The 23,053-nt window shown below is 38.0% G+C and overlaps 1 protein-coding gene across 6 annotated transcripts in view; it reads right to left on the reverse strand.

Annotated features, from left to right (window-relative positions):
* Positions 1–23,053, reverse strand: part of LOC122549809 (glucocorticoid-induced transcript 1 protein-like) — a 233,773-nt gene that overhangs the window by 198,950 nt on the left and 11,770 nt on the right. The gene's annotated exons all lie outside the window — the stretch shown is intronic.

Below are 23,053 nucleotides of genomic sequence, written 5' to 3' on the forward strand. Positions count from 1 at the left end.
CCAATTTCTTTTCAAGTCCCCAACTAATATAGCCTTGAACTCTTGCTTCTTTAGTTTCTCTCCTACCTCCTCTCTCAACTTCATAACACCTTCCTTCATGTTATCCTATTCCCTCAACCTTATTCCTATTAAACAGATCACACCTTACTTTCTTTCAAAGCCCCCATGCTAGTCAATATTTTTAATAGTTCTACTTCTACAGACACTGTTCCTCACTTCCTTTAAACATGCTGTGCTGCTTCCTCAGTTTCCAACCTCCCTTTCCTCTGTAAAATCCTTTTATGTGTTATCACCTCTCAAACATACATATATCATATATCTTCCAGAAACTACATATTTTAAGTCCTCTGCCCCTTTCACTGTACCAAAACAACGTTAAGTAAAAAAATGATACTATATGTAACTAAGCAAAGGTAAACAATCTGGTTGAGGCATTTGACGTGGTGAATGACACTATTCTCTTCCAATACTTCTCTAGTACTGCAGATAGGAAGTCCTCCTGTGACTTGGTTTTATTCTACTTTGTCTAGAATTAGGTCAGATAACACTTGCAATGATTTTACTTCCCACTCCCACACTGTGATATCTGGTGAACCCCAAGGGTCTATCCCTGGCTCCCTCCTACTTCTCAACGATATGCTGTCCCTCAGCAACATAAACCATAGCACAGTGATAGTTGCCACATGCACGTTGACAACAAGAAGCTCTACCTCAATTCTTTGAACTTCTACACTCTATATAAGCGGGCTGTTTGTTTAGCAATTTCCAACACTGGAGGACTAAAGATTTTCTCCTTGTAAAACAAAATCAAGAGGATTGAACGTGTTTTAAAATTCCCATTCAAAATTTTTTTTCCATGCCTCTGCATGGCAATTTTTTTAAAAATTCACTCACGGGACATGAACATCACTGGATGGCTTTAGTCACCTCTGAGAAGATGACGATCAGTTGCCTTTTTGAACTGCTGCCGTCCACATGTTGTCAGTTGACGATAAACGCCCTTAGACAGGAAATCCCAGAATTTTGACCCAGCAACATTGAAGGAATGATGATATGCTTTCAGAACAGGATGGTGAGTCACTTGATGGGAACTTGCAGGTAGCTGGTGGTGTTTCTATCCTTGTCCTTTTAGGTGGAAGCGGTCATGGGTTTGGATAGTGGTACCTAAGGATCTTTGGTGAATTTCTGCAATACATCTTGTAGAGAGCACACACTGTTGCTACTGAGCATTGGTGGTGGAGCGAGTTAATGCTTGTAGATGAGGTATGCATCAAGCGGGCTATTTTGTCCTGGATGATGTCAAGCTTCTTAAGCTGCACCCATTAAGGGAAGTAAGGAATATTCTGTCACACTCCCAACCTGTGCCTTGTAGACAATGGATAGGCTCCGGGGAGTCAGGAGGTGAGTTACCCAGTCTGAGTCTAAACAAGTTTGTTCACAAACTTGCTATCCATATGTGACTCAGAAATGAGTTTCCAATCAGATTCCCACCTTCGCAAAAGCTACCTATTAACGCTGTCTATCTTTGACACTGTCTCAGTTCATCGCTGTTAAATCCCTAACCACATCTTCGTTATTTCCAGACTTAACTAGTCTAATTTACTACGAGCTGGTCTCCCACTTTCGACCATCTGTAAACTTGAGGTCATCCAAAACTCTACTCCAAGTCCTCTGTACCCATTATTCCTATACTTGCTGATCTACATTGGTATCCAGTCAAGCAGTCTTGATCCTCATTTTCAAATCGGTCCATTCCATTGCTCTTCCTTATTCCTGCAATATCTTCCAGTTCACAACTGTCCAAAATACTTTCACTTAGCTAATTTCAGCTTCTTGTGCCCATAGCTTTGGAATTACCTCCCTACACCTTCCCACCTCTTACCTAGCTTTCTTCCTTGAAACTATTCCTAGGAGATCTACTTGAGGTATATAAAATGCTAAAGGAGTTCACAAAAGTCAAGATAAAGGGTATGTTTCCTTTTATGGGGCAATCTAGAACAAGAGGTCAGAGTTTTTAAGATAAGGAGAAATAGATTTAAAATAGAGATGTGGAGGAATTACCTCTCTCAAAGGGTTATGAGTCTGTGGAATTCACTACCTTAGACTGTGGTGGGTGCTGAGACATTGAATAAACTTGAGGAAATAGGCAGATTTTTAATTAGCAATAGGTTGAAGGGTTACAGGCAGCAGGCTGGAAAAGAGTTGAGGCCGAGATGAGGTTAACCATGATCGTCTTAAATGGCAGAGCAGGCCTGACAGACTGAATTGTCTATTACTGCTCAGAGTTCTTATGGTCTGAAAACCTGCTTGTTGACCCAGCTTTTAATCATCTGACCCATTAACTCTTTGTATAGCGCAGTGTCATACTTGTTTATGCATGTTCCCTTGAAGCACCCTATGATATTTTATTATGCTAAAAAACATGTGAAATAAATACAAGTTGTTCTTGGCACTTAACATTTTGAAAAGGCAAGAAATTGCAAAGAGATGGGGAGGTTAATTTCAATAATAAAGGTTGACGAGAAGGAATCTTAGCTCAGAAATCAGGAGGTACATTCAGTATGGATTATGGTTAAAAATAATATGATAGGAGTATAGGCCCACGTAACAGTTCTGTCATTAGCAGAATATTATGAAAATAATAACTGGAGCTTATAAAAAGCAATGTAATATAATGGAAGACTATTTTCAGATAAAATTGATAACTCAAATTGGGAAAGATAGAGTGAAAGGTGAGTTTGTAGACTGTTTCTATGTAAATGGCACCTAGAAAAATGTGTTTTGAAACCACATGGGAATCGGGTTAACTTGGATCTTGTGATGTGTAATGAGGCAGGAATAATTAATAATCTCATAAAAAAGGTCCTTTGGGAACAGGTAATCATAATACAAATAACTTTTTCCCTATTAAGTTTGTAAAGTGGCATTATAATATCCAGAACAAGAATCTCAAGTGAGGGAAGAACTGATTGTGAACACACATCTGAACATATAAAATAGAAGCAGAAATGAGCCATTTAGCTCCTCAAGCCCGCTCTGCCATTCAGTAAAATGACTGTGTATATCTTTGTGTTTCAAAATCCATAGTTCCATCTACTTTCCGATGACCTCCAATTCCATTACTAATCAAGAATATAGCCGCCTCAGCCATAAACAAACTAAATAACCCTGTTTTTACCACATTCTGGTGCCAAAAGTTAAAATGTTTCACAACTCTCAAAAGACTTCTCCTCACTTCTGTTACAAAAGGTAGATTCCCAATTTTAAAAACAGTGGCGCTTAGTTCTGGACTCAGTCACAAGAGGAAACATCCCTTGCATGTCAACTTGTCATGAGCATTCAAAATTTAATACACTTCAATCAAGTCAGCCTTCACGCTTCAGAACTCCAGTGAAAACAAGCTATTTTTCAATATATATATTTATATAATAAAAGATTGATTCGATAAATGGAGAAAGTCAATGGTGGCAAATATACAGTGGAAAACATTTCAAAAAACAAACAAAGCAACATATAAAATTGCGAGGAAAATGGGAGCTTAAAGAAAACATTAGATTAAAATAAGCTGTAACATTATGAAGAACACAACAGATTCACACAGTGAACAAGTATATAAATCAATAGAGTAGCTAAAATGAGCATTATTCCCTTAGATGCAGAGATGGGGAAAAAAATATAGTAATGAATGACAAAATGGAATAGATATTGCAAAAGTGTTTTGCATTATCTTAGTACAGAGGAGTTACAGATCAGAGGAAGTAACGTAGGGGTTTACAAGTTGAACAACTTAATTAATGCAAAGAAAAATTAATGGAGAAACTTTAAGAGAATAAAAGTCAACCAGCTCTTAAGTTGATCTACATCTTAGGGTTTTAAAAGAGATAGCTGTAGAGGTAGCAGGTGCACTTGTTATGAGTTTTAAAAAATTTTCAGGATTTGAAATTAGTAGATATAAGCAACTGTATTCAAGAAAGGTTGGAGAGAAAAATCAAGAGAGAGACAGTATTGCCTTTTTAGGATCTGGAGGCTTTCTGCTGCTACATTGATCATACACAGGCTTTCTACCTACCCAGGAGCCAGACAGCTGTTCTCATACTGAGCTTCACCCACACAACTGGTACTGATTAAAAAGATAATCAATATCAACAGACTCTCTCTGGGAAATTTGCCCTAAACACACATCACGGTGTCACTGAGTTTGGCAATCCGCTGCACTGCTTGCACAAGACAATAGTGTAAATACAATTCTCAAAGAGTTCCAATAACTTGTTTTATAACTGACATATACTTCCTTGGTTTAAAACAAATATACTTTTCCCATTTTGGTCCACATCCAAGAAAAAAAGAAAAGGAAAAAAGATGTGGTCTTTACATTTAGCATGAATGGGGACTGGGTAACAGATAGAAGCAGGAGGTAACAACAGGGGAAATGGTAGCATTGGGTAATATCACTGGACTAGTAAACTAGACACCCAGGATAATGCCCTGGGAAGACCACTGTAGCTACTGAAAGCTAAATTCAAGGTAATAAATCTATAAAATGAAACCAGGTTCAGTGATGGTGACCATGAAACTATCATTGGTAGTTTTTTTCTCACAGTAATCAAATTCATTAACGTCCTTCTGAGAAGAAAATCTGCCATCTTTAACAGGTTTAACTGTCATGGGATTCCAAATGCACGGTTATGTAGTTAACTCTTAACTGTCCTGTGAAATGGCCCTAGTAAGCCACTCAGTTCAAGGGCAATTCGGGATGAGCAATAAATTCTGGCCTTGCCAGTGACAAGCACAACCTCTGAAATAATAAAAAGTTTAAGTTTGCAATACAGATGAAAAAATCAGTAACACTTGGAAATGAAGACACTATTTGTACTCTACCTTCAATTTTGAAGTATCCAAAGATGAGTCAGATCATACATGTCTTTCATTAGTTTTCCTGTGTGTTTTTCCCTTTTTGGAAGGCTGTAGTCAATAGGGCTCAATAGTGGAACCTCAGCTCTTTACAATTTACATGCATTTGACACCTCTAAACTCATTTATTCCAATGCTGTCTTAGCCAATCTCTCATTTTTCAAGTTCCATAAATTTAAGCTTATTCAAAACAATGCTACTGATATCCCAGCACACCTAATGTCATTTTAACCAATAGCCCTATGCTTTCCAGTCTACATCAGTATGCAAACAAAAATCAACTTTGAAAACCACAGCTTGTTTTCATATCCAGCCATGGTCTGTCTGCTTCAAATCTCTGTGTCCTCCTTCAATCCTAAAAGCCTTTGGGATCTCTCGCCTCTTCCAATTCTTGTTTCTTACATACCTCAAATTAAATTGCTGCATCATTGGTAACAGTGTCTTCAGGTACTTATGATTTGGAGGTGCCGGTGTTGGACTGGGGTATATAATGTTAAAAATCACAACACCAGGTTATAGGTCCAAGAGCTTTATTTGGAAGCACTAGCTTTCGAAGTGCTGCTCCTTCATCGGGTGGTTGTGGAGTATAAGATTGTAAGACACAGAATTTATAGCAAAAGTTTACAGTGTGTTGCAACTAACAAAAAATACAGGTCTATTTCAATATATCATTTCAGTTGCATCACAACGTAAATGTTTGCTATAAATTCTGTGTGTTTTATGATCTTATACTCCACAACCACCCGATGAAGGAGCAGCGCTCTGAAAGCTAGTGGCTTCCAAATAAAGCTCTTGGATTACAACCTGGTGTTGTGTGATTTTTAACTTCAGGTACTAAGGTACTCAACTCTAGAATTCCCTCTATAAATTTGTCGCCTTTCTCTTCTTTGGTAAGATGTTCTTTAACATTTAGCTCTTTACTAACATTTTGTATCTCATGTTGTGGTTCAGAGTCAAAAGTTCTGATAATTATTTTGTGACATTAAAAGCAGGATATAAATCCAAATTTGTTACAATGTGGACTAGAAAACATTATATATGGTGGCTCAGCTTTGGGAAATTTCTTTAGCACTGCCGTGGTAATTAACACAGCTCTCTCTGCCCATTTTATTTTAAACTATGAAACAAATATGTTTGATTCTAGTGCAAAAGCATTACATCTCCTGTCACTGAATGGGAAAAAGGAAGATGATTGAAAGGCTTCTGGTGCATGCAGCATGGAGCAAAATCTCACTGTAACCTATATGGTAAATGACAAAAGTATGCTTCAAAAAACAAATTGTTTGATTAACTTTCAATGCAGAAGCAATATTTCAATATCTACATTGTGTAAGTTCCCAACAGTACAGCTCTGTCTCTGCATCCTGCGGTCGTACTTTCTGTTTGGCTTATACTGGATTTTCAGTTGTTACACTCCTTTGCAGGAATGGAATTTCAATAAACCATCAGCACTTTGTTCTGTGAGCCCATGAAGGTGAAAACAGACCTGAAATCTTGTCTAGTTTCACTCCCTTATTCAGCTGCTGGTATGGTACAACAGGCTTGATGAGATGTAAAATAATTAGTTTAAAAAGTAAGAAAGGGTTATTACTTATTACAATTAGCACTGTTGTGATCCTAAAATTTTTTATTGTATTACTGAAAAGTATAAAATGCAAGTAACCCCGTCAAACTCAATACAAAAATGTAAGCCCGATTTCTTTTATAGCCACAAATACCCACCTTTATGTTATTTGTATTTAAACAAAAGAGTCAGGCTACCTCCATATTTGTATTTAGTGTTTAAATCAAAACAGCAACAGCAATTCCTTTCCTTTAAAAGATATCTGAGATAGCATCACTGCCACTGGAGCCAACGCTTGTCAAAGAAAGTGAAGTGAAAGCCACACCACAGTTTCCCTTTGGTCAAATTTATCTTACATCACTGACTGACAGGCAACAACAATCAAAAGCACTGTTAGTCGTGCCTGGGCAGTATCCTGCCATTTTGGGCATGATGTTCACCAGTATGACCACTTGGCTTGTCCACACAAGCCATCAAATCACTTGGTGTTAATGGTTTGTATAAACATCCCCACCTAGTACCCATTCAAACGAGGAAATGAAAATAAACTGCACATGATCAAGATTCAACTTGCGTTGTTCCCAGTCGTGTCATTCTGCCCTCACCAAGCAAATCCAAATTACAGAAGCATTTCCAATAGCAGAATCACTTAGACTAATGGATATCATTCCTGCCACTAAGAAATGTAGTAGCAGAATGAACATTAAAATCTATATTTGAAATGCATTCTCACCCACTGTAGCCTCCTACCAGGAAGGTAAAGCCTCAAACAAGGTAAGTTAACTTGATTTACTTCAGCTTACCTACCTTCTCATTAATTCCAATATCATCAAAGAAGAAAGGATGCAAAACCTATCCTCACTAATCTACCTTCACAGATGTTTTTGTCCATGACAGGAATCTGTAAGAGTGACCACTCAGCATTGTGGAGACGAAGACCCATCTTCATATTGAGAATACTCTCGGTATACCTACAACTGTGCTAAGTAGGATAGATTTCAAACAGATCCAGCAGCTCAAATCGGGCAGCTATGAGGCACTGTGGGCCATCAGCAGTAGAATTGCATTCAACTGCAATCTGTTAACTTACGGGTTAGTATATCCCAGCTTTATCATCATCATCAATCTCAGAAATCACCTCTGTTTCAATGAAGAGTGCAGGAATACATGCCAGGAGCAGTACAGAGCATATCTTAAAAATAAGATGTCAAATTAATGAAGCTAAAGGACCACCTGCATGCCAAATCGCCATACGCAGCACATTATGCAATTATGTAACCAACAGATCAAACCTGCCATATCCAGCCTTCAATGGTGGTGGGTAATTCAACAAGTAAAAGGATGCAGTCCCACAAATATCGCCATCTTCAATAATGGGGAATCCCAGTGCATCAATGAAAAAAGATAATCCTGAAGCACCTCCATCCACCTTCAGCCTAAAGTATCATATGGATGATCTACCTGAGCCTCCTGCCAGTAATGACCATCTTCAACAAGAGAGAATATAATCAATGCCCCTTAACTTTCAATGGCATTACCATTGCTACATCCCCCATTATCAATAGCCTTGACCATTGACCATAAACCAAACTGGACCAGCCAAATACGTACTGTGGTGACAAATGCAGGTCTGATGTAGAAATTGTCTGGTGAGTAGCTCACCTCCCATCTCCCCTATGTCAATCCATCATCTATGAGGCCTAAGGCAGGAGTGTGATAGAACACTCTCCATTTGTCCAGATAGGTGCATTTCCTATAGGAGCTTCCAGATAGGAGCTTGACACCAATCGAGACAAAGCTTCCACTTATTTATCATCCCAACCACTCACACTCAGTAGCAATAATGTACATCATCAATGAAATGCACAGAAGCAACTCACCAAGAATTCTCAAACAGGACCTTCCAAAGTCACAACCTCTACCACCTAGAAAAACAAAGGTAGCAAATGCAAAAGGACACCAAGTCTCATGCCATCCTGATTTGAATCCAGATCATCATTGCTTCATTGGTACTAGGTCAGAATCCTATGAATCCCTACCTAGTGCATTGAGAGTGTCCCTTCACCCCAAGCAGCAGTTCAAACAAGCACCTTACCACCACCTTCTCCAGGGCAATTAATGCTGGCCCAGCCATTGACACCCACATCCTATGAACAGATAAAAATCTGCACTAAACTTATTAAAATATGGAGTAGCAGTCAAGCAACAATGATAATAAAAACCAAGGAAGTAGACTGTGGGTTGTATATGTCCTGACAAGTTGGAAACAAGTTGCTGAAAGTCCAGCAAATCAGAGTAGTAAACTGTAGAATGCAGCCAAATATGGAGGGGATCCAAAACAAAGCCCACGTTTAAATGTTCAGAGAAATTAGTTCTCATATTGATTAGAATACTTGATTCATAGAGGAAGATCATGTGATCAATTTTCTCCTCTTCAATTTGGCCCAATCAAAGACATTAGGCCTTGCAAGAGGAAGATTGTGAAAGACATCTTCTAAAACATCATTCCTTTTCAGAAAGTTTTTTTGGGATCAAGGAGTTGCTTCCAATTTGCTTCGGTAGGTTATCTCTATAGAAGACAGCTACATCTATATCTTTTCATGTAAATATCTTGAAAGCATCTGTCATGTATTCAACATGTTAAAAGTCTAAAAGAATTATTTTATCCACGGGTGGCCTTAAAAAGTCAGCTAATGTTAGCATCTAAACATTCTGACCATAAATACACAAATTACCTGCCTTACATACACCATAATTATATCACAAATAAACATGATGGCTAAAGCTTCATATAAAGAACAGAAAAATCACAATGAAGAGCGAGGAAACAATGTACAAGCAAAACAATCTCATCCAAATATATTCAAGTTATTCATCTCATTGTCATGCATGCTATCTTGTCCTGGACAAAATCACTGGCAAACTTGCCAAAACTTCTTGGTACACATCATCACCTCCCAAATCCATGACATCAACAGATTCAAAGTTGTAACACCTTTCAAAATAGAAGTAAATGTAATTATCAAGTTCAGTATCTCATTGTCACATATTTTGTTGAGGCAAATCTCTGGCAGTAATAAACTTCCCTTGGTTTCAGTGGAATTAAAAGTACAGAAATCAGCAATCTATTAAACACTCGAGGGATCTGGATTTTGTCCTTGTTACTGCTGTCCATTTTTCAAGTTGTGTGTCAAATTTTCCCGTGTTTGACTCTTTCCCACCATTACTGCATTGTCTCTGTCACCTGCTGAAGCAAAAGGCAGTGGGGTCAAGTACCCTACAGTATTTGAGGAAAAATAGAAGCCAATGTTCTGGTGCAGTTACTAAGGGAGAAGTACCATACTTTGGTTAACATGAAAACCAAACTCCCATGTGCACTCATGTGGATTTGAAAATGACAAGGAACAAATATGAAGAGCAGGGAAATTCTCTTCAGTATCCTGGACAATATTTTATCCTTCAATTAACAACACAAAAATAGATTATTTGGTCAAGATCATATCGGCATTCATGGAATCTTGCAATGTGCAAATTCGTTGTCAATTTTCTTGCACTGTAACAATGATTATACTCCAAATGTTAATTAGTTTAATTGACTATAAAATACTTACAGACACACTGTCATCATGAAATGCACTTCACAAATTTAAGATGTTGTATTGGTTTAAGTCTCTTATTCCTTATGTTACTTGGATTCCAATGATTACTAGGCAGTTTCATAGTTCCTATTTTTCTTCAGCTCCTGCCCTTGATTTTCCAAAACCTCTCGTTTGCCTGCAATGCTATTCATTTATTGTTTCACAAAAGAAATTTCCTTTAGTGATGCCTAGTTATGCCTTCATGCAACATTGACATTACCTGCCTGTTCCATCCCAAATTCCCTGGAACATATCAGAGTTTAAGACTCTTCCAACTAATCTTAATGATGTGAAAATTCTCATACATCAAGATCACATGCACCAACAGTATTTCTATTGTTGCTATCATTTCTCCTGTCACCATAACTGTGGTAGATGTTCAGTAGAAACCATGTTAATGTGCATAATGTGCATTTCTGTCAGATTTATAGTAGCAAAAAATAAGAAAAATGGAGGAAACCTGAAGCGCTGGTGTTAAACTGCTGTAAAGGTTGAAATCCTTAATATGGCGTGAACACAAAACCCAAATCTCATAAAAACTTGTTTCCATGTTACTCGTCCCCAAAACACCGCTAAATTATCCACTTTTTTCAAACATCTATCCAATTCTCCTGCCAATGTTTCTATGTTATTTACTTTCAATTACTTCTGAAATTCCATTCTGCTTTTCATTACCTACTGCTGAATGCATTCAATTTAATGCAATACTTAATTCAAAGCAGATGTGCATTTTCCCTCTTCCATATTTGAACTCAAGCCCGATGAGGTCTTTGTGGCAAAGATATTACCATCACCTGCAACTTCCCCTCCAATCAATGTTCTTTCCCAACTTGGACCCAAAGCTCTGTTATTTCACTGTCGCCAGTTAAAATCCTCGAATTCCCTGCCTGACTATATTGTGAGTGTGCCCATACCAAAGACAGCAGCAGTTCAAAATTGTACCTTCTCTGGGGTGAATAGGATTGGGTTATAAATCTGACTCATCCAGCAACACATTCATTCTTGAAGGAGTTAGGGTTCAATTCATCTATTAGACTAGCAACCTTGAATATTCAGCTGAGCCGAAATTCTCTTTTTAACAATAAATCATTCCAGCCTCTTGTAATTCTCAACTATTAATCAGTTTAAGGTACAATACCCAATTACATTTTTCTGCAGTGATTGTGATATCTGTATAACCATGCTGTAATACTGTGAGCAGAATTGCACAAGGTATATTCAAGTTCAACCATTCCAGTGGCGTGTACAACTTAGGATCAACCTCAATGATTTACACTTCATCATGCTGGTTAGATATCCCAAGATTCAATTACCTTTTCTTATTTTCTTTCACAGTGTCACAGGTGTCAGTGAGTTATCAAAACCTACCATACCTTGTATTTTCTTTGTTATATCACAAGAAATAGGAGCAGGAGTTGACCAGACTGCTTCTCAAATATGGGGTAAAAACAATGACTGCAGATGCTGGAAACTAGAATCTGGATCAGTGGTGCTGGAAGAGCACAGAAGTTCAGGCAGCATCCGAGGACAGGCAAAGTCCGAGGACAGGCAAAATCGACGTTTTGGGCAAAAGCCTTTCATCAGGGCTTCATTTGCTTCTCAAATATGCTTCATCATTTAACACAATCATAGCAGATCTTCTATCTCAATTCCATATTTCTGTCTGATCCCCAGAGCAAACCTATCTTGTTCATCTACCACTTTTTTAACTCTCCTTCCTTAATGTCATTGCAAATGGTAGATTCAGCAATTCACCATCAAAGATCATCTTGTTCTTCATTTGCCTTCTTCCTATTGCATGAACCTTTGCTTCCATTTCAATATCAAAGTATATTTGGAAACAAAGCAATCAGACACCACGATTTCTTTTCCTTTTCTTTAGGTAACTCATAAGATATTATACCTGCTCTCAATAGGAGGATAGTTTTAACAAAGAGCAGCTGAAATACTAACTAAGTATTCTAGTATAACTCACATTAGAATGCAGAGTCAATACTCCAAAGAGCACTTTGCTCCTGTGAAAATTATTTTTCCATTAAAAAGATACTCCGCTGTCTTATAGAGTTAAGTATCATGAAATGTTGCAATGCTACTATATGGAAAGACACCCTACAAGCCAGTCCTTTCAAAGGATTGTGTGAAGGGAACAAGGAACAGACATAATGATGATTGAGGCTCTCTGCCTTTATTCTTTATGAAGGGCTTTTGCCCGAAACCTCGATTTTGCTAAAGCTCCTCGATGCTGCCTGAATTGCTGTGCTCTTCCAGCACCATTGATCCAGAATCTGGTTTCCAGCATCTTCAGTCATCGTTTTTACCTTGTTGATTTTAACCCTACTGCGAATCCTCTTGCAAGAATGCCTGCCTTGAAGAAGTTTTCCTCCTCTCTCTACAAGAATCTCAGGGAGTCCCTCTCCCACTGCAACTCCCAGGTCATTTCCTCTGCCCTGAAGCTCTTCTCTCCCCACCCCCACCCTTCTCTAGCTTATCTCTCCACGCTTCAGGCTCTCTGCCTTTATTCCTGATGAAGGGCTTTTGCCTGAAACGTCGATTTTGCTGAAGCTCCTCGATGCTGCCTGAATTGCTGTGCTCTTCCAGCACCATTGATCCAGAATCTGGTTTCAGCATCTGCAGTCATTGTTTTTACCATAATGATGATGTACTAGAATGGCCTCTGAAATTACTAATCAACTGCAATTAGACTGAAAAATAAACAACACTAGCATTTGCATTCCTCTCCAATAGCAGTTTTACTTTTAAAACAACAGGTAAGAAGAAAAATTCAGTAAATTGTTTATATTTGCATGAGAAAAGACATGCCTTGAGATTATCTGACAATAAAGGCCAAATGGTGACACCCACCAAAGCATAACAAACATGAATCCAAAAACAAAGTCAAGTTCTGTTCTTGACAAGAAGGTGGCAATTATCAACACACCCTGGAATTGCCCCTCAGAGGCTAGTGAATTTCAGACATGTGGGATGTAATTTTCTCGCAGACTGCTGATACTATTATTAATTAAATGTAAGAACAGAAAGGGAAAAAATGCTTTAGCCTCTCACTTCTTTCTTCAACAACAGCAAAACCTGAACAAAGACCAAGCTTATAGCATACTGTCCATTAGTCCAAAAGTTCCTTCATGTTTAATCTCTTCTTCATGCATGGAATTTCTCTGAAGCTCAAGTAAGATCCACAACAAACAATTTTGTGTTATGGAGTTGTAGGATTGCAATTAATAATTCAGATTTGATTAAACATGCAAGGATTTAAGTTACGTTGTTTAATTTTAGTTGGTTTGAAACATTTTCTGAAAAGAACAAAGTCATATAGTCCCAGTCAAAAGTAAGGTCATAGGTTTTGCATTTTATAGTTGTTTTTTGTGGCTCAAACTAATGCAAACTCAAACTGGGCTAACAGATGTAAATATGTATTTGAAATTAATGCAGTTTTTAACCCCAGGATACAGCTATGTTTCAAAATGGTTTAACTTTGTAACTTAATGTAACAGGCCTTTGTGTATTTATTTTGCACGGTCATTTCGAGCATTATTTAGAGTATAAAAGCAAGGAAGTGATACTACACCTCTACATATCATTGCTCAGAGCCCATCTGGAATATTGTATTCAGCTCTGGGTACCTTATTTAAGGAAGGTTGTTTAAGTCCTGAGGAGAGTTCAAAAGGGATCTACTAGAATGATATTAACAACGAGGGATTTTAGATTAAAGGAAAGATTAGAGAAATTGGGCTTATCCCCTTTGGAGCAAAGAAGAATTATGAACAACTTTGACCAGATAAAGAAGGATATTTTGTTTCTCTTAATTAGTATGTCAATAACTGGGGGGGGGGGTCACAATTTCAAGACCATCTGCAAAAGAGCTACGAGTGAGATGATGAGAAATTTCTTTACTCAACAGTTGTTAGGATTTGAAATGTGCTGCCTGGGACACTGGTGGAGGAGTTTTCCAAAGAAGGTTTCAAATTGAAAGTTGGATGTGTATTTGAAAGTGATTACAGGGCTACAGACGTAGAGCTTAAGAATGGGACTAACTGGACTCTCTCTTTTGGAAGCCTTTATAGAACACGGTGGGTCAATTTTGTACTGTACAATTCTATGATCTGAATTCACATTAAGCATTAACAGTCACTGTGGAGTCACATGTCTGCGTGGGTTTCCTCCAGGTGCTCTGGTTTCCTCCCACAGTCCAAAAATGTGCAGGTTCGGTGAATTGGCCATGCTAAATTGCCCGTAGTGTTAGGTGAAGGGGTAAATGTAGGGGAATGGGTCTGGGTGGGTTGTTCTTCGGAGGGTCGGTGCGGACTTGATGGGCCGAAGGGGCTGTTTCCACACTGTAAGCAATCTAATCTAAAAAAAATTTAATGCTTTTAGTTAAAGGATATTGTTACATTTTGGAGCAAATTTAGATGCATCAGTTGGGAAAATAGTTAATTACTATGATTTGATACATTATACTCTAAGCAGACACAAATAGTTAACTGATGCCACACGATCTTGATCTTAGTTGGTAAGTCATTAAGAATAAGCTGTTACAAAAAGGATGACCTTACAAAATGCCGAGCTTATTAAAGCAAAAATCAGGAGATTTTAGGAAGTGATTTCATGCAGAAGACCAATAATTTTAAGAGAACCAATCAGAAATTAAAAGCAAACACTTCTTAGCCAATCCAAGATTGATTGTGAAGTGTTTAGTGCACAAATAATCTGATTAGAGCTCAGGCTATCTCTGATGGTACACAGATGGTAGTGGTTAGCAAGGGATAATAAGTGTCCATTCTTTGCCCATGTGTCATTGGAGGAGGAGTGCGCAGTGTTCATCTCCTTTTGAGAAAAGTGGACATTGTGGGGAATACAGTACATTATTTCCCCTCTAACTTCATCTTGGTTTCATCCCTTCCCGCTCTTCTCACCCGTCCTTCACTTTGATTGCTTGCATCGCCTGCAATGGGCTTTGCATGTAAATTTCCAATTGTCTACACGGTGACAAGTCATATAAAAGTCATGGTTATTTGGTGGTGGGAAAACTGTTCAGTTGTATAATAACACTTCTGAATATAAAAAGAAAAACAAAAAACAGTAAAAGCAGCAATTCTTAGTGATTTTGTGCAAAAAGAAAAAAGACCAAAGATAAAAGAACTTGAGTCAACAGAGTAGATCTGTGTTCAATTAATCAGTATTCTGAACTAGCAGCCCAAAGTAGAATGAATAAAAACCACTGCTTTTGTTAAGAATTATTTCCATGGCATATCTGATAAATTTAATAAATCCTGCAAAGTTCACAAAAGCATTTGACTTCAGTAGGTCACGTAACTAACTAGGATTAACAAACGTCTAGATACGTTCTCCAAACTCAAGTCTGAAATTGTATTTACTTAGGTTTTACAGTTAAAGTTCTAGTGAATCCTAAAACATTACCAACTGATGGCAAAGAGAGAAATCAATTAGACAGGGAAGGCTTATATTAAGTCTTACTGATGATCCTGGACAAGTGACAGTCTCAGAGCAGGCACTGCTTATTTCCAAATTCCCTCACAAAGAAGCAGCTAATAAGCCAGGCTAGAGATTATGAGAAAATGGATTCAAATTTCACCATGGCTGCTGATTAATTAAAATTCAATTGATAAAAATCTGAAATGGAAAGCTCAGCTCAGAAAGATAATTACAAAACTTTCATAGATCGTTGCAAAAACGTTAAGTTTCTCTTATGTCTTTCAGGAAAAGAAATCTAATGTCCTTATCCATTAATGGCCTACATGTGACTCCATATCTACATCACTATAGTTGATTCCTAACTGCCTTCTGAAACTGCAAACTCTAAACCTGGACTTGTACAAAGTGGCCATGTACAATGCACATTAGGCACACAGGAATTTTGCTGGTGCTAATTCTCTAATTTCTTTTGTTGAGATGTTTTTAAACATTGGAATTTGTTTCTACAACTAGGTAGGCAGTTAACAGCACCAAAATCTTTTCTTGTTTTGGAAAAAAAAACAATTCAGAAATAATTTTTGCCCTAATTATGTTCATTGTAGTGCATATAAAGGGAAATCTTCAAGTCTAAATAGCACTGCATATAATAACAAGCCTCTAATTTATTTATAAAATACAAAATTCTGCCCTGAAATCAAATAATCTTACAGTAGGCAATAATAATAACCAGGATAACTAGTAATATTCACTCAAATTATGAGACATAACTAAAAAAAACTAAATTAGAAATTCTATACCATTCAGGACTTCATGTTACATCTTATACTCACTTCACCGTTCCTCGGTCCCAAACCATATTAAACTAGTAGATACTAGTTCTGAAACATTGTACTATTTGAGATACATAAAAGACACTGTAGGCGTTCATACTCATTTTCAAAAAGGAAGCATACACCTACACATTATTTCCCTGTAACTTATAACAGGTAAATCCCAGCCTCAAATCAAATATAAAACAAAAATCAGTTATTTATGTTTCAACAATTTACACTTTGAAATACAACTTTGAAAATAAATATGCTTTCAAAATTAGAAAATGGCAAATGTGCAACAAAAATATAGGAACTTTTTTATTTTGCTTCCTCCAAATGGTAGTAATTTTCTTATCTCTTCTTGCTAACCATTTTTATCATCTCCTCTCTACCTTCCTGTCTCAACAATCTCTGAAGTGGGAAGATCTCAACCACAGAAAAATTGTAAACAGATGATGTAACAAATGAGGTGGTGTAGGTCATGTAAATAATTTTTATGCTTCATTGATTTCTTTTCCATTGGCAAAATTCAAAGTTTAACCATGCAACCAAGAGACTAGCCAATGACCCCACAAACTAGCATTTGCATCTGGGCCATTGATGCGGAAACCTTTTTTCTTTCCACACCATATAGCTATTTTGATCTTAAACAGTGCTGCCAATCAAGATTTAAAGATCCACCTTAACACTTCAGACCAGCAGTTCCAAGATAAAAAAAGCTGCAAGCATTTTAGTCCCACAAAACAAGCATGTACAGTACACTGAGATAAAGTAAAAGCTCCTCAAAAATACAGTGCCTTGTATTATTATAAACTTGATCTTTAGTTCTGTAATATTCTGCTCAGTTAGCCGTATGAACATAATTGATCCCTCAACCTTTTGTTTACAAGAATTGGAATGACTGATAAAGGAGTCTTAGATTAGTTTCTCTCATACACTACCAAGTTTTCTTTGAAAAAAAGATAGGAATTAGCTTCAGATTATTAACCCATGAACTGTACATGTAACATCTACTGGAGAATCAATTTCAAAAAGTCATAAGAATGTTAATTTAAATATTAAACTAAAGCAACTAGAGTTTACCAGGTAGGATGTTCTATTACGAGAACTGTCCAATGGCTCAGCTAGCATACACACAGTAGGCCTTTATTTCAAATAGAATGGAATATCAACGTAGGGAGGTTTTGCCAAAACTATGCAAGGCACTAATCAGACCACAGCTGGAATACTGAACAAATTCGTCCCCTTATCCAAGGAAAGACAATCACATTAGAGGTAGTCCAGAGAAGATCCACTGGTTTAATATGAGGTATGGAAAGACTGTCTTATGAGGATGGGTTGAGTAGATTGCAACTGTATTCACTAGAATATAGAATGCGAGGTCACCTTAATGAAATATACTAGATTCTTAGAGGACTTGACAGAGTACATGCACTAAGGTTGTTTCCCCTTGAGGCTTAATCTCAAAGTAGCAATGACTCATGATCTCAGGATACACAGTACAGGGGTCCCTGATTTACGGAAGTCCAATTTACAAAACAATCCCACTCAGGGGCATAATCTGAAAGATTCAACATGCAACCATTCCCTGTACTTACAAACAATAATTTTATATTGTTCTGCATTGTGTTCAGATTTGCCTACAAAATGAACTTGCAACCAGACTCAAGAATGGAAACAGTTTACAAGCCGGGACTGCCGATAGGCCTTTTTGGACTGAAACAAGAAGAAAATTCTTCACTCAGGTGTTAATTAAGCCATGGAATTGCCTTCACAGAAAGATGATGTTTTTAAAAAGTCACTGAATATATTGAAGAAATAAACAGTTAAGTTCCTAAAAGCTAAATGTGTCATAGGGTACAGGGAGAGTGCAGCAACATAGCATTGTGATAGAGGATTAGGCTTTATCATTTTGAGGGCAGACTGAGCTGCATGCATTGAATGGCTTACTCCAACTTTCTATGTTTCCATCTTCAATAAGGAATTCAGCACTTGGGAAAATTCATGCAAGGCGGTGGGTGGGGTGTACAAGGAAAGAGAGAGAAAATGTTCAAAGAATGGAAAAATACATAGGATGGAAGAAAAGGAAGTAAGACAAGTGCAGATCAGGCTTCTGAACAGAGTAGGGGAAAGATTGAAATCCATGAACTCAGTAGTAAACATCAACATGAACATCTTTAAGAGCTCCTTTTTTAAATACATACAATATTGTTTATAGAAGGAAAACATCAAGCTCAATCTGGAGAGAAGAAACAAGTTTACACAAAAAAAAACTTCATAAACAAAACTTAAGTCATGGTAATATGCCAAAAAACCAAACAGCACATTGTCACAATTGTAAATTATAGATCATCCATTAAACAAATCTATTCTATTTTGTTAAGAGGTTCCACCTATAGAATCAAGATAGTGCCAGTTTCTCTACTCATCTCCAATACTTTGATGTGTACTTTACTAGCTCAGAACAGAGCATTAGAATTGTTCAACATGATCAGATTCTTTGATGCCTGATCCACTCCTTCCTTCACTCCCAACACCTCCCTCCCCACCAGAGCCCTATGGCATATTCCCCACAACCCCCAAAGGTGTAACATCTGCCTGTTCACTTCCCTTCTCCTCAGTATTCAAGGGCACAAACACACGTTACAAGGTGAGGCAGCTCTTTACCTTCATTTCACTCAATCTAGTTTACTGGATTTTCTGCTCACAATGTGGTCTCCTATTCATTGGGGAAACACAGCAAAGACTGGGTGACCACTTCACAGAATACCTACGTTCTGTCTGCAAAAAAGACCCTGAGCTTTCAGTTGCCTGCCACTTCAACACACCACCTTGTTCCCTTGCCAACATCTGTCTCAGGATTGCTGCAGATTCACATCATTAGTTTCACATCATTAATTAATCCTGTCAGATTATACAATAGCAACTAGGAGAAATCTGCTCTCTGGTCGGTACCAGAACATGCTGCTCTATGAAACTCTCTCTGAATCCTTCTGTGAACTCATTCAGGTCACCTTTCCAATCTGGATTTTCTACTTTATATCGGTTAAAATAGTCTATCTTAATTATTACCATCCCTTCAATTGCAAGTACCAAATATTTAATTTGACCATAAAACTCAAAAGCAAATTTAAGCCATTCAGACCATTGATGTACGATGCCATTCAATAAAATCATGGATGATATGGTAATGCTCAACTCCACTTTCCTTCATTTTCTAATAACCCTCGATTCCTTTACTGATTAAAAATCTGTCTACCTCAGCCTTGAGTATGTCTAACAACCCAGCTTTGCGAGCTTTCTGCAGTAAAGAATTTGACAGATTCACTAGAGTTATAGGGATGTACAGCAGGGCAACAGACCCTACAGTCCAACTTGTCCATGCCGACCAGATATCCCAACCCAATCTAGTCCCACCTGCCAGCACCTGGACCATATCCCTCCAAATCCTTCTTATTCATATACCTATCCAAAGGCCTTTTAAATATTGCAATTCTACCAGCCTCCACCACTTCCTCTGGCAGCTCATTCCATACATGCACCACCCTCTGCGTGAAAAAGTTGCCCCTTAGGTCACTTTTATATCTTTCCCTTCTCACCCTAAACCTATGCCCTCTAGTTCTAGACTCCCCCACCCCAGGGAAAAACTTTGTCTATTTATCCTATCCATGCCCTCATAATTTTGTAAATCTCGAAAGGTCACCCCTCAGCCTCCAACACTCCAGGGAAAAAAGCCCCAGCCTGTTCAGCCTCTCCCTATAACTGACATCCAACCCTGGCAACATCCTTGTAAATCGTTTTTGAATTCCTTCAAGTTTCACAACATCTTTCCGATAGGAAGGAGATCAGAATTGCACGCAATATTCCAACATTGGCCTAACCAATGTCCTGTACAGCCGCAACATGACCTCGCAACTCCTGTACTCAATACTCTGACCAATAAAGGAAACATACCAAATGCCTTCTTCACTATCCTATCTATCTGCAACTCCACTTTCAAGGACCAATGAACCTGTACTCCAAGGTCTTTTTATTCAACAACACTCCCTAGGACCTTACCATTAAGTGTATAAGTCCTGCTGGGATTTGCTTTCCCAAAATGCATTACCTCTCATTTATCTGAATTAAACTCCATCTGCCACTTCTCAGCCCATTGGCCCATCTGATTAAGATCCTGTTGTAATCTGAGGTAACTTTCTTCAGAAGAAATTTTTCCTCATCTGTCTTAAATGTACAATACCTTATTCTGAGATTATGCCCTCTGGTCTCAGACTCTCCCACAGGGGAAATAACCTTTCCACATCAAGCCTGTCATCCCCTAAGCATCTTGTCTGTATCAATAAAGTCACTTTTCATACTTCTAAATTCCAATGAATACAGGCTCAACTTTCTCAACCTCTCCTCATAAGACAGTCACTCCATACCTGTATCATCTCAGTAAACCTCCTGTGGACCCCCTTCAATGTTGGTATATTTTTCCTTAGATTGAAAAACCCAAACTGTCCACAATATTCCAGCTGTGGTCTGACTAGTGCTTTGTATAGTTTTAGCAAAACCTATCTATGTTTATACTCCATTCCTTTTGAAATAAAGACCGGCATTCTGTTTGCCTTCCCTATTACCTGTTGAAGTTGGATGCTAATTTTTTGTGACTCACGAATGAGGGTTTCCAATCCCTCTGTTCTGTAGCTTTCTGCCATCTTTCTTCGTTTAAATGATATTAAGCACTTTTATTCTTCCTGCCAAAATACTAACCTTACATTTTCCTATATTATATTCCATCTGCCAAGTTTTTGCCCACTCATTTAACCTGTTTATATTCCCCCACATCTTATCTTGTGGTTACTGTTACGGAGCCTGTAGACCGCTCTCACAAATAACTTCATTTCCCCAATGATTTCACCTCTCCACCCAAACCAATTTATATCCTGATTTACTGAACGAGGTTCAGCTTTAATGATTGCCTTTCTTTATTAGCAGTGCTACCCCTCTAACTTTATTTAATTCCCCATTCTTCTTGAATGCTATATGGCCTTCAAAATTCAGGACCCCAAACCTTGTCATCCTGCATCCATATCTACCAGATCCTATTTATATACGTCAATGTGTAATATCAATTTCATAATTTTGTTTTGAATGCTACATGCATAATAGAGTCACAGTCATACAGCACAGGAACAGACCCTTCAGCCCAACTCATCCATGCAGACAAAGTTTCTCAAACTAAGCTAGTCCCACTTGCTGCATTTGACCCATATACCTTTAAAGCTTTCCTATTCATGTACCTATCCAAATATCTTTTAAATTTTGTAACTGTACCTGCATTTACCATTTCCTCTGGCAGTTCATTCCACATATGAACCACCCTCTGTGTGTAAATGTTGCCCCTCAGGTCCCTTTTAAATCTTTCTCCTCTCTCCTTAAAAATATGCCCCCTAGTTTTGAACTACCTCACCCTAGGGGAAAGACTTTTGCTATTCACCTTATCTATGCGTCTTATGATTTTATAAACCTCCGCATGGTTTATGACCTCCTACAGTCCAGTGAAAAAAGTCCCAGCCTATCCAGCCTCTCCCTGTAACTCCAGCTCACCAGTTCCAGCAACATCCTGGTAAATCTTTTCTGAACCCTGTCCAATTTAACAATATCCTTCCTATAGCAAGGTGCCTAGAACTGTACTATCCTTTTGTTATAATATCTAACCTTGATAACACAATGACTAAAGGTGGCATGTCACTAATGTATCCTTCAGTAATCTGGAACTTCCCATGCCCAATATATAGTAGAGTAGCCAAGATCTGAACAACAAATGATTTTTAAAAAATCAAAACGCATCCGAGTTGAACCATAAACCCAGCTAAGGATGGACTGTTGATGTATCCTTATATCTATTCTCTGTCCCCCCTGTCATTCTCCACACTACACTTCCCATACTACTATTTTGCTCTTCTGTCTTCACTGCATCCTTTGATTTGCTGCACCACCCAAACTGGAACCCTCATATCCACATTGTTTAATTTAAAGCCCTCACTATTCTCCAAGTTACATAGTTTGCTAGAACACAGTCCCAGCACAGATCAGGTCAGGCTGTTCCACCAGCAAAGCCTTATACTCCTTTTACTGATGCTCCCATGAACTGCAATCCACTTCTTCTACACCAACCTTTGAGCCAAATCTTCATTTCACAAATCCTATGTCCCTTTGCTAATTGGCACATGGCTCAGGTAATAATCCAGAGACCAGAGTAGGCAGGCCACCAGTAGTGATTCACTTGGTCCGCCGTTAGTGTTCAGGAAATAAAACGCCTTTGTCAGAAACCCCCACACAACCACAACATCAATGCTTTGTTTGGCACCAGCAACAAGGCATCTCAGCAAATGTCAGGTATAGCCAAGATAAAGCCTGAATGTGTAAAACCTACTCAACAACACAAAAATGGTTTGCTGAAGCCTAATCTTCAATTATCATCATAATTGATTTCCTTTTTTCAGTTACGCATTCCTGCACCATGCCCACATTACTTATTTTTAAAATTCTTTGATTGGATGTGTCTGTTGCTGGCTAGGTATGCATTGATTGTCACTTCTTCTCGTATCAACAAATGTATCAATCCGTGTTTCAACCCTATTCAACAAATGAGTGCCCACAGCCCTCCAGGTTAGAAATCCTCAAAGAGCTAA

This window comes from Chiloscyllium plagiosum, unplaced genomic scaffold (assembly GCF_037043375.1).
Source record: "Chiloscyllium plagiosum isolate Xiang-an unplaced genomic scaffold, Cpla_swu_hap1 HiC_scaffold_5, whole genome shotgun sequence".
Classification (NCBI taxonomy): domain Eukaryota; kingdom Metazoa; phylum Chordata; class Chondrichthyes; order Orectolobiformes; family Hemiscylliidae; genus Chiloscyllium; species Chiloscyllium plagiosum.